This window comes from Lonchura striata, chromosome 30, assembly GCF_050655825.1.
Source record: "Lonchura striata isolate lonStrDom1 chromosome 30, ASM5065582v1, whole genome shotgun sequence".
Lineage (NCBI taxonomy): Eukaryota > Metazoa > Chordata > Aves > Passeriformes > Estrildidae > Lonchura > Lonchura striata.
Window position 1 is genome coordinate 2,936,481 of NC_140732.1, and position 18,336 is coordinate 2,954,816.

Below are 18,336 nucleotides of genomic sequence, written 5' to 3' on the forward strand. Positions count from 1 at the left end.
TTCCAGTACTGAGGCATTTGTAGGAAACTTGTTTTTCTGTCCTAAGCAGCATTTAGGCTCCCATTTGGATTCAGGCTATCCTATGTGTGAGGAGGGGACTCGGAATCATTAGGGAATACCTTGGACTTGTCAGGCTTAAAAGCAAGAGATGGCTGTTCTGGTTTGAAAGCAAAACCAGTGAGAGACTCTAAGTCAGAAATACAATTTATTGGGAAAAAGGGTAAAAGAGAAAAAATACATGCAATAATACAAAGGGAAAAACTACTGACAAAGTCAGAATACAACCTGGCCAGTGTGCTGGTAGCAGTCCAAATTGGATTAGCCGCAGTCCTCTTGGGATGGCAGATGTAGTTGCTGTGTCTTCTCGGAGAACCTGTGAAAAGGCTGCCCTTCTGTCTAGAAATCCCCAGTTTTACCCAGGTGGGAATGCCTATCTCCTCCTCCCTGGGCAGAGCATCTCACAATGGGTCATTATGAGTCACGAGGTGTGTCCTTTATCACCTGCTCCTGGACAGTGTTATCTCTGAGTCATGGGGCAAGGCATTGATGGGGCTATTAACAGCAGATAAGGAAAACTGCCCCAAGGCAACTCCTACTCAAATGGTAAATAGGAAAACGGTTTTTTTTTTTTTTAATCTTGGACAATGGCCAATACAAGAGGGCAAGGAAAAATTTTGAAAGAATCTTGGAAAACACTGCATGAAAGGTATATTTTCTATACCTTAAAGAATTCTCTTTAAACAGCCCTGGTTTTCCCTAGCTCTTTTCCCAGCCAGAGCAGGAAGTGCTGCAGGGCCCAGCATCCTCTTATGTCCTACCTCCATGCCTACAGCACTTCTGTCAGCAGGCTGGCACTGAGCTGTGTCTGGCAGTCCTGCTCTGAGCTGCTGATGGTGGGAGCAGTGTGTGCTTGGTAGGGAAGAGGCTGTGATCCAGGGTTTCCTCTGGAGAGCAGCAGGAATGAGACCTGCAGCCAGACTGGGGCTTCTCTCTGTTGTTACCATCTCTGCACTGGACACGCTGTGATCAGCACCGCACCGGCCGCTTCTTGGGGCCGCTTTAGTGAATCGTGTGGCTGTGTGACAGCAAGAGTTGAGTGTGTGCCCGGTGTGTCTAAGCAGAAATAGGGAGCAAGATAAAACCAACCTGAGCTCCTCATTTTGGGGAAGCCTTTAATAGAGGTGCTGAAGGGAATGTCTTTCTCCTGAAAAGCCAGGGAATCTCAGGAAAACAGGAAACTGGACAGGACAAATGCAGATCTGAACCAATGTGGTTAATCAAACATTCTCCCCTTATTCGAGATAAGATAGTATTTTATATAAGCTCCTACATAGTTTACAGTTACAAAGACACTCTGATTGGCACACTAACATTGTTTACCTTTTCCTTAAGGTGTCTAAACTTTTCACACTGCAGCTCTACTCTAATTCATGCTCCGATAGCTGATTACTTTGTAGGTACTTTAACATAATTTCTAACTCTGCCACTACTGAATTCTCACTGCATCAAAGGCTTCGAGGCCCCATCAAGGCCGCTTATCAGGCCTAGTCTGACTGGGTTGCTCAGACCTCATAATTCATGTCCTCTTTCTCTCAAAAATGCTGCAACACTCCCAAAGCCATTTAGCTACAGAATTGGAGAAGGACTTGCTGAATACTCAGGTGAGAAAATAGGAATGAAATCAAGAACATATTGAGCTGCAGCACCTCCTTGTATGACAGGCCGTTTTAGGTAAGAAAGGTGTATGTTCAACCATTGCCAGGTCAGAAACGCTGCTTTTTCAGAGCAAAACTAATTGGAATCAATTAGTCAGCTGTGTCAGTCTTTCCTTGCAGGAGAGGTGCTGCAGCCCTTGCACATCTCGCTGTCCCTCCTCAGCAGCGGCTGCAGCGTGTCCACGTCCGTGCTGTCCGTGCTGGGAAGAGCCGGACGCGGCCCTGCAGGTGCAGTGTCAGGGCGGGGAGGAGACACGGCCCTGCCTGTGGCTCCAGGAGCAGCACTTGGCGAGTGGCTGCCCGCCCTGCAGAGAGCTGGGCCCTTGTGCCTGCCCTTCTCCCCAGGGCGCCTTTCCCTGCTGCTCGCTTCTCCCATGGCTCGGGGAAATGCACCCTGTGCCCCCCTCGGTGCCGCCCCTCGCCGCTGCCCCCGGGGCTGCCCGGCGCCATCTTGAGGGCCCCAGGCCTCGGCCTCACCGTGCTCACCCAAAGGCCGTGAAAAGCAGACAAAGACACACACCCAGAAAGTGCCCTGTGCTACCCAGGTCAATCTTTTGTCTACAGCATGAGCTTGCTTTCAGAGTCTGCATAAGATTGTAAAATCACCAGGAGAAAAGAGCATGAACCAGTTCTGCTTTGGCAGTATCTCAAGGCTTTGAGGGAGAGGGTTGTGAGGGCCTATTAACTCACAGGGATGCACAGAAAGTGTTGAAATGGAAAAATCAGTCAGAACCCCTTAGAACTGGGAAGGAAAATCTGAGACACTGGCAGTTAGCACCTCAGAAACACGTGGCTTTTGCTCCTATCATCTGAGAGCTTCCTGAGCAGGAGCAATTCTTTGAATTGCATCAGCGTGGCCATGGCAGGAAAGGGAAGCGAGCAGATGGATTTAGTTTCTCCTGCCACCCCCTGAAATCCCAGTTCTCATTTGTGTGCGCTGCCGATTCTGCATCAGGGGCCTGTGGCCCTGAGTGGGTGGCCACCGCCTAAAATTTGGAACGGCGCAGGATGTCTCCCAGACCAAGCCTGCCACCAACTCAAATGTCTACTGCCCTGACAGTCCCAAGTGCTCCCTGCAAACTGAAATCAGCAACCTGGGGTGGCGATCTTTGTTTCACAGAGCAAATGGCCGCTGTTTGTGTTCAGGGGCCTGTGGCCCTAAGTGGGCAGCCACCTCCAAAAAATCCAAACAGCGCAGGATGTGTCCCAGGTCCCCCAACCTGCCACCACCTTGAACTTGCTCTGCCCTGACAGTCCCAAGCTCACCTGGCAACCTGACACCAGGAACCTGGGGTTGCGAGCTTTGTTTTCCAGGGAAAAGGGCCGGCGTTCTTGGTCAGGGGCCTGTACAGGGCCCTGAGTGGGCTGCCGCCTCCAAAAAATCCGACCGGCACAGGACATGTCCCAGAGCCAACGTTCCACCACGTCAAACTTGCTGCACCTTCCCCTGGCCTTGCTCACTCCTGTGCACCTGCTACTGGGAGAAAGTGACTGTGAAGCCTGGGTCACCTGTTTTCACCTGGGAGAACTACTCCAAATACACAGGAATCTCCAATATGCAGGAATCTCCCAGTATGCAGGAATCTGTGTCACCAGTGAGGAAGAAGACACTATCTAAACAGCACTGCAAGCCAGAGGAAACCTGATTCTAGGCAGCTTCCTTGCAACTGTCTCCCTTATAATTGATATTTTATTGTTTCCTTTGCAGGCTTGCACTTATCAATGACACTTTGCTGCACGAAACAGCTGGAAGACTTCTACCTCCTTTGCCAAATCCTGGGGGAAACTGCGGTGATAAATGAGCCCTGAAACAACATGATTGATAGTTCTGTAGCCTCAAGGTGCACTGCAGATCCTTTTGTACAAATTAAATCCTGCTTAAGTCTCCTTAAATTTCTCAGGGTGACCTCTCTTCTTCCCTCTCTCAATTCTTGTTATGAATCACTGAAAGTCTACCTTCCTTTTTAAAATGTTCTTTTAATTAAGGGTCATATATTTCCATTTATTTTCCCTTCAAGTAGCATTGGACCTCAACCACTGTCAGCTCAAAGGGGACAGTGAATGTCTGGTCAAAGAAAACACTGCTTGTAAAGACAAGAAGGCTGCTGGGCTCCTGGCAAGTGCATGCGCAGAGACACTGATCCATGTGCTGATGAGCTGCTCTCACTGCTCCTTCATTTGCAGAAGCTGCCAGTTAAAATCACAGCTGGAAACAAATTAAATCTGACTTTCTGACTTGCCAGAATGCACTATCTGTGGTACCTCTGATGCCTTTTTGGCATCTAAGACACCTTTTTGGGCTACCTGAAAACAGAAGCCAGACAAAATTAAGGCAATAAAAAAGCCTTTCTATTTATTGAACGGCCTTCAGGTACATTTAGGGCAGATGAAGCCCCCCCGGGGCTGCACCCAAAAATGAACCACAGCTCACAGGTTTTCACACCTTTATAAATTTGGGCCATTTGCATATTGAGGGTTCCTCTTCCAATTCCAGCTTCAGGTAATGAAGTCATTTACCCCAAGTTTGCTCCCCCCAGCTCACTTTTGTTTCCATCTCTGGGGGCCTGCGGCAGTGAGGTGTCCTTGACTGCCGGGTCTGGAGAGGAATTGCTGTGTCTGCCCAAAATGGGAAAGCAGCAGCTCACACTCTGTGTGGAGTTTGGAGTTCTACACTAAAGAACTGCAGGATTAGAAATAGATGGAAAATATAAAAGCTGAAATGCTAAGGCATCACCTGTGGTAAGGGAAGGTAACAATGGTACTGCAGAGAGCACCTGCCCAGCTGGGGCTTTACCTGCTGTTAGCAGGGACTTCACAGCTGGAGCCCTAAATCTGCTCTAAGGCTACTTTGATGCTGCCATTCATTTCCAGGCACTTTGGGAGGACAGCTGAGTGACAAAAGCTTCAGGTTTCCCATCTGAGTGGTGACTCTCTTGTCTGGGCTAAGCAGTACATTAAGTTGCCTTGGAATCTCCATGTGGGAAGTGCCATATAGTGCCAAGTATTTCTATTGGTGCACTAGAATAAAGATTTATTAGCAAAAGCCAAGAAATCTCTGCAGCAGGACAAAGCCTCCTAAGTCAGCCTTGTAGCACCACACCGGGGCTGAGAAGTCCTTCAGACTCTCACAAGTGGGAGTTATCCTGGTGATGGGAAGAGCAGTGTTCAGGGAGAGGAACCCAGTCGGTTCTGCTTTCAGGGACTCTTCACTGAGCCCAGCCACAGCATGGATGTCCATGAAGGCAATGGGTGCCCTGAGTTACATTAGTTTTTAGGAAGATTCATTGCATAAAAACATTGTGAAGCATTCCAATGATGCCTCGGGTTTTAACTTTTCTATTTTTCACATTCCGGGCTGCTTTAGTGTGTGGGTCTGGGCTTCGTATTAGGGGATGGTGAGCCCTCTGTACAGAGCAGAGAGACAAAACAATTCCTTCTCTAGCTGGGGACCAAGGACAAATCATCCAAATCTCAGGCCCAAGGGCACAAACAACGTGGGTTGAAGAGAGAAAAACAAGCAGGATGGGACTTCATGGGCTAAAGCTAGAATTGAACAATTGACTCCAATATGCAAATGGAGCAGAAGTGATCAAAGTGAGAGACCCTGTGAGCAGTTGTGCATTTTGTGACCATTTTGGGTTCACCTGGGCTGTAGACATGGCTGGAGTCTTGTACTGCTCAGGGTGTATCCATTGAGGCTTTTCATAAATCCCTACTTTATTCATTAACTCAGTCTAGCCTCTGTTCTAGGGCAGCCTTTACAAGGCATCAGTTTGGTCAGAATTACATACTCAAACCAGTAAACTTCGAGTTTTTCACCCTGTGTCAATTCACCTATTACACTACTCAAACCCTTTTGGCTTGTAATTCCTCATACAGTGTTGGCAGCCTCTCCCAGAAAGTAAAATCGAAGCCACAGGTGTTTTTGACTTCTTGCCAGGGTCTCCGAGCCCCCTGCCAGGGACTCGAGACATCCAGGGCAGCCAGAGGGATGTCCTGGACTCCGACAGTAAGATACTTTGGATCCTAAGTCATATTATTTCTTCCCTAGCTGTGAAATGAATGGTACCTTTAACTCAATGCTGTATATACCTACTAGTAGTCTCTTTTTGTCTTTTTTCCTGAGTAGTATTAGTTTGTTTTAAGCCTTATGTCTGTTAGTTTTGTGTCTATTAAAGAAAGAATTCATTCTCTAACTGACTGAGTCAGCTATTCTTAAAAAACTTGTGAACCAGAGTGGGTTTTGGGGTGCTGGCCACCTCAATAAACTTCCTGCCTGCTGCCAGAGACCTGGGCAAGGGGCAGGGGCTTATCTAAACCCCCACATCCATTTGTAAAAGTGAGTCCCAGCTGGCCCCAGCTCACCAGGCAGCTGGTACCGCTCTGCCCCACTGGCACCTGCAAGGGCAGCAAAACGCACAGCAGCACTGCCTCAGCCTGGCCAGAAGGCACTTCTCACACCAGTGGCTTTATTGGGGTGCAGGTATTTTGCAGCAGTTCCAGTGCCATTCCCTGCCAGAGAAAACCTTGGCTTCAGAAGAGGGATCCCTCTACAGTGGGCAATGGCTGCAGGCGTCACTGCTGGCTCTGGCTGTGCTGCCAGGGGCGTGGCAAGGACAGCAGGGCAGTGAGGAGAGAACCATGGGCCATTGCATCACAAGGAGCAGCCCCAGGAGAGAGCCATGGGCCATTGCATCACAAAGGGCAGCCCCAGGAGAGAGCCATGGGCCATTGCATCACAAAGGGCAGCCCCAGGCTGGGGGTGTGAGGGTTGTGGTTGACAGGGCCACAGCGGCAGGAGACGCGTCTGGCTCTGCCTCTCTGTGCCAAGCGCTGGCGATTGGAGTCACCCGACCTTGTTCCAAGGCTGGGTACCAAGCTCCCATCGCTGTCAACTCTGAGAGCATTCCCAAATTCAAGCCCAGATACTTCTGCGAGGCAGAAGCACGGGTTCGAAGATGGACTTTACCAGAAAAGGCAAGACCACTGAAGGAAAAGGTGAGGATAGAAAGGAGCTGAAAGGTTGACGCCAAATGGAAAAAAAAAATCCCCCCAGATTATTGGGAAAACTGGTCCATGGTGGTCAGTGCTGGCTCTGTGTCAGAGTAGGGGGCTGACAGCTACAGATGATCCTGCAAGGATGCCCATGGCATCACAACATTCTATCATTACTCTACTCTGCTTTCCCCTTTTTGATAGTAGCCAAAGCACTCGTATTGTCAGCCAGGACAGGGACTGAGGCCACAGCTGACCACAGATTGGACATGGTCATAGGTGCAAGTCCTGTTTCTTTCTTTGCCATCAATGTTGGGTCTCATGACAGATAAATTTCCCCTTCTTCCTCTCCTTGCTGATTGGGTCCAGCATTGAGGGTGGTATTGCAGTGCTATAGAAACAGCACCAAGGCCTGCTGCTTGCAGAGAGGTCTTTGTGGTTTGCAGAAATAGCAGACACAGCTGTGCTGGTTTTTCCTGGAGATTCACAGAAGTTCAGCCTGAAGAAGGAATCTTTTTTTCCTCTCTTACCATTGGAGCCTACCACATCTCACTTTAGACTTGCTAACTCAATGCTGCTTAGAGGAATTAAAGAGAGACTAGTTCCATGAAAAATAAAACTAAAACAATTTTCTCAGCAATTAAAAAAATCCTCAAGTACCAATAGCATTAGATGTGCTGATGATAAAGGTGGAGTTCACCCACCTCCCTTCTTCCCTTGAGAGCATGGCTCAGTCTCACACAGAGGTGAGGGAGAGCAGGGCTCTCTCTGGTGGGAGAAAGGCTCTTGTGGCAGCCCAGAGAGCCTGTGCACATTGCCAGGGAACAGCTGTGCCCTGCATGTGCCCCTGCAATCAGCTGTGCTCTGCCAGTGCTCAGCTGTGGGGCAGGGAGAGGAGCAGGAGGGTGCATGTGCAGCTGAGCCATTCCTGGAAAGCACAGGGCTCTGGGCTCCCTGCTGTCCCAGGACAGCCCAGAGGCCAGGCTGTTCCTGTGGCAGCCCTGTGGAAGCGGGTCAGGGTTTTCCCCGGGCCTGCTTCTAGGGGCTGCCAGCAGCAGCATGCTTCCCTGTGCAGCTCTTTAGAAGATTCCAAGGAGTCTGTCCCATGAAAACTGGAGCTCCAGAAATTTTATGTTTGCATTGTGGCCTCTATTATATTTTCTGTCTCCACTTTGCAGGCCTGACTGGCTACCCACTTGCCAAGAGGTTTTCCCTGGCAAGTCCCTTGATGCTCCTTCCCTCCAAGATTCCCATCCCAAAGAGCTCTCCTTCTACCAAGCCAAGCCAGGTTTGCAGCAGAGAACAGGAGAAGGGGAAAAACGTCAGCAGCTGTGATGAGGAGAGTAGAAAACAACAGGGACTGATTTCAGATGGAAAAGGACATAAGGTAAGGAGAGCAAGCTAAGTCCTGTGTGGTAAATGTTCAGTTTCTGTGCTGTTGGCAGGGCTCTGAGACCTTTTCCCTGACAGGAACTGACCCTTTTGCTGAGGTTTGGACAGCTCCTGATTTGGCTCTTTAGATGGGCCAGAAATGATGGGCTGCTAAGGATGAGTGTGAGTCTGTCCCCGCTGCCTCCACCTCCCTTCCTGGCCACGGCATGGGGGCCTGGAAGAACTTGGGCAGGCTGAGACCTTGCAGAGAGCTGCAGGACAGGGAGCTCTGCTGAACTTCCTAAATGCCAGTGAGCCTAAGATGATGGAAGTGTGGGAGCTGGAGAGCAGAAAGCATCCTGAGAGCTCAGCAGCATCTGGGCTCAAAGGCTGTGGAGGAACTGCAGGAGGGAAGGGCAGCAGCAGAAGCAAAGAGGGGCTTGAGAAAAGCAGGGTTTGACATCCTGCAGAATGGCTTTGTGGGGACTGGGCTGGAGATCAGCCCTGCCTGTTAGGTACCTTTAGGAACAGGGAGAGAACAGTGATCTAAACCCCTTCCTGTGCCATCCAAAAATGCCAGTGGAGCCAGTGGCACCCAGAACTTCTTGATGCCACACATGTGGATGCCACCTGGGAATGTAGCCACACTTGCAGACTCAGTGAGTGTGAGGAGAGAGGCGTCAAATGTGTGACATGGTCTCTCCCTCAGCAGTTCCCTTTGCATTCCCCATCCTGGGCCAAGTTGCCCCATCAGTCTGACTTGTCTTTTCCTGCAGGTGCCACCTAAGAGCGTGGCTAAATGTCTTGAGGCATGAATGGGGGCAGGGCTGGATGCTTGATCTGAGCACTGTGTTCTACTCTTTCCAGGCTTCCTTGCTGTATTCCCGTGGGGGAGAAATGAAGAAGGGGTCACTGGGACTACCTTTGATCCCCCCAATACGGAAGGCAGGAAGTCTCCCTGTTGGCAGTGCTGCAGGGTCTGTGCGGAACTCTGTCCAGCTGGATTTCCAGGAGTCCCAGGAGATGAGGTAAGCCAAGGTGTCTGCTGCTCCAGGGTGCTGTTCACATCTCTCTTCTCATTTTATGCAGTGACTTTCCAAAGTGTCCCATGTATTTAGGCAGATCTATGTGCATTCAGCATTTTGCCCATCTATGAAGGGCCAGCACGATGTCAAACCCAGCACCAATGGCCCAAGAGCAGAGGTGGTGGTGCTGAAGAGAAGGCAGGGCTTCAAAGCACCGCAGGACAGCCCCTCTGCTGGGCTTGGCTATTATTTCACCCAGAGCTTGGCCAGTTCTGTGTGATAACAGCAACTGAAAGATTAAGGACAATTAATCAACTTTGCATCTTGTTGTGCATCTTGATTTGTTGCCTTTCCTCCTTCATCAGTGACCATGCTAAGAAGGTTTGCCTCCTTTCATGGCACACTCATTCCTTCCCTTCTCTTTCTACCTCCTCATTTGTTCCTTTGTTCTCCATTTCCTCCAGGCCAAGACCCAGCAGCAGTAGCCAAGGGAAGAGCTCTGACCATGCAGGTAGGTACAGGGCATGTCTGTCCTAAAATGACCATTGGAACCTAGACTCAGAGGTGAACATTTGGAAAACTAGGTTCAAACCCATTCTTTTGAACATTCCTTAAAATTCATTTCAATTCCCTCACGGGTGTGCTCTCTGATGGTGCAGTGAAAATTCCTCCAGTGTGAAGTGTTGAATGGCAAGAGCTGGAATGGTACCTTGGGGCTCTGGAAATGCAGTGCAGGAAAAGGAAACATGAAAAGGAAACATTCCTCTCCGTGCTGTGCATGGATTTCATTTCCCTGCAGCCTTTTTAGGGTGAAAATTCATAGAGTAAAGGAAGACATTTAGCCTGAAATGGCAAATGTTCCCACTCCTTCCTCCTGCCCTTGAAGTAGAAAAAATTTCCCTGGGGCAGTTTCCGGGCTGAACCCTTTGAGGAGTGAAGGAGGTTCATGGGCATTGCCTGGTTTTGCACTGGCAGAAATAGGGAAACATCCCACGACAGAAAGTCCTTTGGAAATCTCTTCCCCAGCTCTCTCTGCCTGTGTCAGAGTGGCAGGGTAAGGCTGGGGGAAGAGATGCCTTCTGCCTTTTCCTCCCTCCCTGCCTTGCCTGATCCCTGTCAAGTGGAATTGTGCCAGACAAAATGCCATCTCTGGTGCATCTGGGTCAGCCAATGCTTTCAAGTTGAATACTTCCAGGGCACTCTTCTTGTTCCTTTGCCATCTCTGGGTGTTTAACAATACGAGAGGTGAGACTTGAAGAAATAATTCTGCTGGTGCAGAAAAAGGGATCAGATCCCCTGGTCTCAGGGTTCATTCTGCCAAATCCTGGTATGGCCCCTTTGTAATGACTCCTTTATTGCTGATATGCAGCTGGAATGCCTAATGCAGCTAGGGAGAAGTATTGCTCACTAAGTAAGGTACCTTTTTTTCAGGAATAATTCTGGACTGGAAATGACTTGTGTCATTAATCCTTACCTGTCTCACTTTTATTACTGACCCAAGCACTCTACTGGGTGAAGGAATCCAGGCTTAAGACAGGCATTCCTCTCGTGCTGCTTGGCTGCCATATGATTTTATCCTCTGTGTAGCCATGTAATTAATTAGTTCTTTTAGTTCTAAAAACTCTGTTGGAGAGTATTTAAGAATGACCTGCTCTCTGCAATTTCCTTTAAGGAAATTTGGAATTGTCAGTATTAGCCAAGATCAGAAATGTTTTGAGGCAGGTCATGTTTATGTTGGGTTTGGCTGTCTCTGTTGAAGAGAACACAGAGAATAAACCCCAGTAACTAGTTAGTAGTACAAAAGTGGAACTTTTGGATGACCACTTTGTTCCCTACAAATACAGGCTTACAGAATACTGGGCATATCTAATGGAGAAAGCAAAGCTTCTTTTGCATCTAACATATGGTGCCATTGTTTGTGTCCCAGCACTTCCTTTATTGTAAAGAGTAATATAAAAAATCCCAAAACTGCAAAACCCAACCTAGAATGGAGTGATATACAGATACAAAGGCCTTGAAAACTACTTTTGGAAACAATTACTTCCTTGCCAGTGTCAGATGCTAGAGATCACGGTGAAGTTCCAACTGTTTGGAAGGAAAGGGGGGGGCAAGGGGCAACACATGAAGTAGTAGAACCCTTCTCTCTTGGCTTGCGAGCTCCATATTGTTCAGAGAAATTTAGCTGCTGCTAGATTCATGACTAATAAAAAAACAACCAAGCTTTTCAGTTACTAAATTATACTTTGAATTCCTCACCCATTAGAAGGGCTGACTGTAAAGGTGTGAGTTCAATGAACTCAGTTCTTCTCTTGTACCTGGTCTACAAGTTCATCTGAGTCTATACCAAAAAGCCAGAGAATGAAGGAAAAGAGTTCTCAGTGTAAGACAGGCGCTGGGATGCCTCTGTTCCCAAGGAAGCTCTGTGGAAGCAGACAGGAGAGGAGCAGGAGGGTGCATGTGCAGCTGAGCCATTCCTGGAAAGCACAGGGCTCTGGGCTCCCTGCTGTCCCAGGGCAGCCCAGAGGCCAGGCTGTTCCTGTGGCAGCCCTGTGGAAGCGGGTCAGGGTTTTCCCCAGGCCTGCTTCAAGGGGCTGCCAGCAGCAGCATGCTTCCCTGTGCAGCTCTTTAGAAGATTCCAGGAAATCTGTCCCATGAAACTGGAGCTCCAGATACTTTAGGCTTGCATTGCGGCCTCTGTTATATTTTGTGTCTCCACTTTTCAGGCCTGACTGGACACCCTATTGGCAAGAGGTTTTCCCTGGCAAGTCCTGCTCCACTGCTTGCCTCCAAGCCTTTGCCACCCATCCCAGAGAGCTCTTCATCCATCAAGCCAAGCAAGATGTATAATGAAGAGAAAGAGAAAAGACTGACTAGCACTGGCTACACAGATATCAGAAAAAAGAGCCAGGAGCTGAGCTCAGATGGAGTAAGTTGTAAGGTAAGGATCCAAGCAAAGTCTTGTATGGTAGATTTTCTGTTAAAGTGCTGTAGGCAGAGCTTGGAGACGTTTTCCCGTGGTGTGAGCCCAGCGAAGCTGCTGAGTCAAGGAAGATCTCAGCTGGACACTGCACTTCAGGCTGCCTTTGCAGTGGGTGTGAAGTGCAGGCTTCGTGTCCTCAGCATGTGTCAGTAACAGGAGAGGTCTTGGAATGGCTTCTGGGCTGTGTCGTGGTTCCTCCTCTGTGTTATGGTGGAGAAAACACCAACTAGCAGTCAGAGCCGCTAAAATTGTCCACTCTGGAAGATAAATCCTTCTCCATTTAGTATCCTACATGTATCTGTGAACCATCTTTATGTCTCAGAACATCTTGATGTCACACATCTGCATGCCATGTTTAAATGTAGCCACACTTGCAGAGGAAGGAGTGTGAGGAGAGAGGTGTCAAATGTGTGACGTGGTCTCTCCCTCAGCAGTTCCCTTTGCATTTCCCATCCTGGGCCAAGCTGCTCCATGAGTTTGACTGTTGTTTCCTGCCATGTGCCAGTTGAAAACATATCTAAATATCTTGGGGCATGAATCAGGGCAAGGCTGGATGCTTGATCTGAGCACTGTGTTCTACTCTTTCCAGGCTTCCTTGGTGAATTCCACAGAAGTGGATTTGAAGAAGAGGTCACTGGGACCACCTTTGATCCCCCCAATACGCAAGGAAGGAAATCTCCCTGTTGGCAATGCTGCAGGGTCAGTGGGAAGCCCTCTCCAGCTGGTTTTCCAGGAGTCCCAGGAGATGAGGTAAGCCAAGGTGTCTGCTGCTCCAGGGTGCTGTTCCCCTTACTCATCTCATGCAGTGATTTTCCAAAATATCCCACGTATTTAGGCAAACCTATGTATATTCAGCATTTTGCCCATCTATGAAGGGCCAGCACAATGTCAAACACCACACCAAGGGCCCAAGAGCAGAGGTGGTGGTGAAGAAGAGGAGGCAGGGCTTCCAAGCACCACAGGACAGTCCCTCTGCTGGGCTTGCTTACACATTCCCTCTGTAATGTTTGTGCTGCCTTTTGGTAGTGTTTTGCACGGGTCTAGATCCTGCAGGCTTTTGAATGTTGTGATCTTTGGGTGTTAAATTGTCCTCCCCTGAGAATAGGCTTGTGCAAATATTGGCTACTGGAGAGGTGTCTGCAAATTCAGATGCTGCTTCTGTAAACTTCAGGTGTCATTTCTCTGTTTCTCAGCCCCCACTGTGAAATGAAATCCCAGACAAGTTTTAGTCTATAGATTTAAAATCCGTTTTATGTTTAATATTCTTTTCTGGGCTTAATGTCAAAGATGGAAAGGTGCTAAAGAAGTGTTATAGGACATCACCTAATGGAAAGATATTGGCTTGGATATGTTTGAGAATACGTAGCTGTCCAGCTTATCTGAGTAATAATAATAAAGAGGGAATCACAGAATTATCATTCCAATTGAAAATCTTTGGTAGGGCTTTTAAAGTGCAATCTGAGTGTCCTTGCCTAGCAGCTGAGTTGGAAGGAGCCTTTTTGTTCTGGAAAGAGCCAGGAGGTGTAATATCATTCTCAGGAGACAGCAGTGCTCTCACCACGTGTAGCACAAGGCTGTCCCTGGGGTAGCACGAGAAGGCAAAGTCAGGCTCTGGCAGCAGTACAGAAGTTGCTGCCCTGCATGCAGACTCCTGTGTCAGCTCAGCAGCTGTGGCTGCTTCAGAGAGGCTGTAGGAGCCACGTGGCTCCAAAAGGAGAGAAAGCAGAATTGGGCAGTTCTGATGCAAGCTGAAGAATGAGTGTTGTGTTTCAGCCAGAGCTTGACCAGCTCTGAGTGAAAAGAGCAACTGAAAGCTTAACGACAATTAATCAGCTTTCCATCTTGCTGTGCATCTTTATATGTTTTCCTCCTTCATCAGTGACCATGCTAAGAAGGTTTGCCTCCTTTCATGGCACACTCATTCCCTCCCTTCTCTTTCTACTTCCTCATTTGTTCCTTTGTCCTCATTTTCTTCCAGGCCAAGACCCAGCAGCAGTAGCCAAGGGAAGACCTCTGACCATGCAGGTAGGGACAGGGCATGTCTGTCCTAAAATGAGCATTGGAACCTAGACTCAGAGGTGACATTTGGAAAACTAGGTTCAAACCCATTCTTTTGAACATTCCTCAAAATTCATTTCAAGTCCTTGATGGGTTCAGTGGACTCTCCCAAAGCCCAGTCACTGGAAGTGCTCTCTGGAGGTGCAGTGAAAACTCTGCCAGTGTGAAGTGTTGAGTGGCAGGAGCTGGAATGGTAACTTGGGGCCCAGGAAATGCAGTGCAGGAAAAAGGAAACGTTCCTCTCCATGCTGTTTAGAAGATTCCAGGAAAAGTGTGCCATGAAATATGAAGTGTCAAATGGTTTAGGTTTGCATTGTGGCCTCTATTATATTTTCTGTCTCCACTTTGCAGGCCTGACTGGCTACCCTCTTGCCAAGAGGTTTTCTGCGGCAAGTCCCTTGATGCTCCTTCCCTCCAAGATTCCCATCCCAAAGAGCTCTCCATCTACTAAGCCAAGCCAGGTTTACAGCAGTGAGCAGGAGAAGGGGAAAAACGTCAGCAGCTGTGATGAGGAGAGTAGAAAACAACAGGGACTGATTTCAGATGGAAAAGGACATAAGGTAAGGAGAGCAAGCTAAGTCCTGTGTGGTAAATGTTCAGTTTCTGTGCTGTTGGCAGGGCTCTGAGACCTTTTCCCTGACAGGAACTGACCCTTTTGCTGAGGTTTGGACAGCTCCTGATTTGGCTCTTTAGCTGGGCCAGAAATGATGGGCTGCTAAGGATGGGTGTGAGTCTGTCCCCGCTGCCTCCACCTCCCTTCCTGGCCACGGCATGGGGGCCTGGAAGAACTTGGGCAGGCTGAGACCTTGCAGAGAGCTGCAGGACAGGGAGCTCTGCTGAACTTCCTAAATGCCAGTGAGCCTAAGATGATGGAAGTGTGGGAGCTGGAGAGCAGAAAGCATCCTGGGAGCTCAGCAGCATCTGGGCTCAAAGGCTGTGGAGGAACTGCAGGAGGGAAGGGCAGCAGCAGAAGCAAAGAGGGGCTTGAGAAAAGCAGGGTTTGACATCCTGCAGAATGGCTTTGTGGGGACTGGGCTGGAGATCAGCCCTGCCTGTTAGGTACCTTTAGGAACAGGGAGAGAACAGTGATCTAAACCCCTTCCTGTGCCATTCAAAAATGCCAGTGGAGCCAGTGGCACCCAGAACTTCTTGATGCCACACATGTGGATGCCACCTGGGAATGTAGCCACACTTGCAGACTCAGTGAGTGTGAGGAGAGAGGCATCAAATGTGTGACATGGTCTCTCCCTCAGCAGCTCCCTTTGCATTCCCCATCCTGGGCCAAGTTGCCCCATCAGTCTGACTTGTCTTTTCCTGCAGGTGCCACCTAAGAGCGTGGCTAAATGTCTTGAGGCATGAATGGGGGCAGGGCTGGATGCTTGATCTGAGCACTGTGTTCTACTCTTTCCAGGCTTCCTTGCTGTATTCCCGTGGGGGAGAAATGAAGAAGGGGTCACTGGGACTACCTTTGATCCCCCCAATACGGAAGGCAGGAAGTCTCCCTGTTGGCAGTGCTGCAGGGTCTGTGCGGAACTCTGTCCAGCTGGATTTCCAGGAGTCCCAGGAGATGAGGTAAGCCAAGGTGTCTGCTGCTCCAGGGTGCTGTTCACATCTCTCTTCTCATTTTATGCAGTGACTTTCCAAAGTGTCCCATGTATTTAGGCAGATCTATGTGCATTCAGTATTTTGCCCATCTATGAAGGGCCAGCACGATGTCAAACCCAGCACCAATGGCCCAAGAGCAGAGGTGGTGGTGGTGAAGAGGAGGCAGGGCTTCAAAGCCCTGCAGGACAGCCCCTCTGCTGGGCTTGGCTATTATTTCACCCAGAGCTTGGCCAGTTCTGTGTGACAACAGCAATTGAAAGCTTAAGGACAATTAATCAGCTTTGCATCTTGTTGTGCATCTTTATTTGTTGCCTTTCCTCTTTCATCAGTGACCATGCTAAGAAGGTTTGCCTCCTTTCATGACACACTCATTCCTTCCCTTCTCTTTCTACCTCCTCATTTGTTCCTTTGTTCTTCATTTCCTCCAGGCCAAGACCCAGCAGCAGTAGCCAAGGGAAGAGCTCTGACCATGCAGGTAGGTACAGGGCATGTCTGTCCTAAAATGACCATTGGAACCTAGACTCAGAGGTGAACATTTGGAAAACTAGGTTCAAACCCATTCTTTTGAACATTCCTTAAAATTCATTTCAATCCCTTGATGTTCTCAGTGGACTCTCCCAAAGCCCAGTCACTGGGAGTGTTCTCTGGTGGTGCAGTGAAAATTCCTCCAGTATGAAGTGTTGAATGGCAGGAGATGGAATGGTACCTTGGGGCACTGGAAATGCAGTGCAGGAAAAGGAAACATTCCTCTCATTGCTTCACATAACTTTCATCTCCCTGCAAGCTTTTGAGAGTCAAAATTAGTAGAGCAAAGGAAGGCATTTAGCATGAAATGACAAATGTTCCCACTCCTTCCTCCTGCCCTTGAAGTAGAAAAAATTTCCCTGGGGCAGTTTCTGAGCTGCACCCTTTGAGGAGTGAAGGAGGTTCATGGGCATTGCCTGGTTTTGCACTGGCAAAAATAGGGAAACATCCCAGGACAGAAAGTCCTTTGGAAATCTCTTCCCCAGCTCTCTCTGCCCGTGCCAGTGTTGCAGGCTGAGGCTGGAGGAGGAGAGGCCTTCTGCCTTGTCCTCCCTCCCTGCCTTGCCTGATCTCTGACAAGTGGAATTGTGCCAGACAAAATGCCATCTCTGGTGCATCTGGGTCAGCCAATGCTTTCAAGTTGAAAGTTTCCATGGCCCTATTGTTGGTCCTTTGCCATCTCTGGGTGTGCAATGATAGGGAAGGTGAGATTTGAAGAAATTATTCTGCTGGTGCAGAAATGGGATCCGATACCCTGGTTCCTTTGCTCAGGGTTAGTTGTGCCAAATCCTGGGTTCTGTCAGATTTTCCTTTGGAATGACTCCTTTATTGCTGCTCTGAAGCTGGAATGTCTTGGAGCACCAGCTATTGAGAAGTATTACCGACTAAATAAGGTGATTTTTTTTGTGGATTTATTCTGGCCTTGGAATTAGCTATCTCCTTATTCCTTACCTGCCCATGTTTTATTAAAGTCCTTACCATTTGAGAGAGGGAAGGAAATCCTATTTTATGGCAGGTATTCCTCTCTTCCTGCTAGGATGCCACATGATTTTATCCTCTGTGAAACCATGTAAAGAATTAGTTCTTTTAGTTCTAAACACTCTGTTGGAGAGTATTTCAGAATGACCTGCCCTCTGCTATTTCCAGTAAGGAAATTTGGAATTGTCAGTATTAGCCAGGATCATAAATGTTTTGAGTCAGTTAATGTTTTATGTTGCTTTTGGTTATCTCTGCAGGAAAGAAAGCATGGGAAAATCCCATGGAGCAATGAAGCAGGGCAAAATTGGCAATTTACAATTTCATGGCCAGTGTTTCTCCTGCAGATACAGACTCCTTGAATGCTGGGGACATGTAATGTGGATTGCAAAGCTTCTTCTAACAAATTAAGTGCCATGGTTCATGAGCTGGCACTTCATTTGTTGTGAGGAGAAGTAAAAGAAACCAACCAAACCCAACCCAGAACTGAGCGGGAGTTAGAGAAACAAAGGCCATGACAAGCAGCTTTGGAAAACAATTACTTCCTAGGTGTAATTGCCAAATTCTGGCGACCATGTGGATTGCCAACAGTTTAGAAGGAAAGGGATGTGAATGTAGTAGATTTGGCAAGGAGCAGCACATAAGCAAAGTTGTAGAAGCTTTCTTTGCTGGCTCACCAGCTCCATGCAGTCCAGAGGAATTGTAGTGATCCTAGTTTCATGAAAAATAAAAAGAGAGTTATCGCCTGATTAATTAAAAATCCCCTTGGGTACCCCATCAAGCCTTGGATGGATTGATTGTAAAGGTGGGAGTTCACCCAACACCCTTCTTCACCTGAGAGCATGGCTCAGCCTCACACAGAGGTGAGGGAGAGTAGGGCTCTCTCTGGTGGGAGGAAGGCTCTTGTGGCAGCCCAGAGAGCCTGTGCACATTGCCAGGGAACAGCTGTGCCCTGCATGTGCCCCTGCAATCAGCTGTGCTCTGCCAGTGCCCCTGGAGCTGTGGGCTGCTCAGCTGTGGGGCAGGGAGAGGAGCAGGAGGCTGCATGTGCAGCTGAGCCATTCCTGGAAAGCACAGGGCTCTGGGC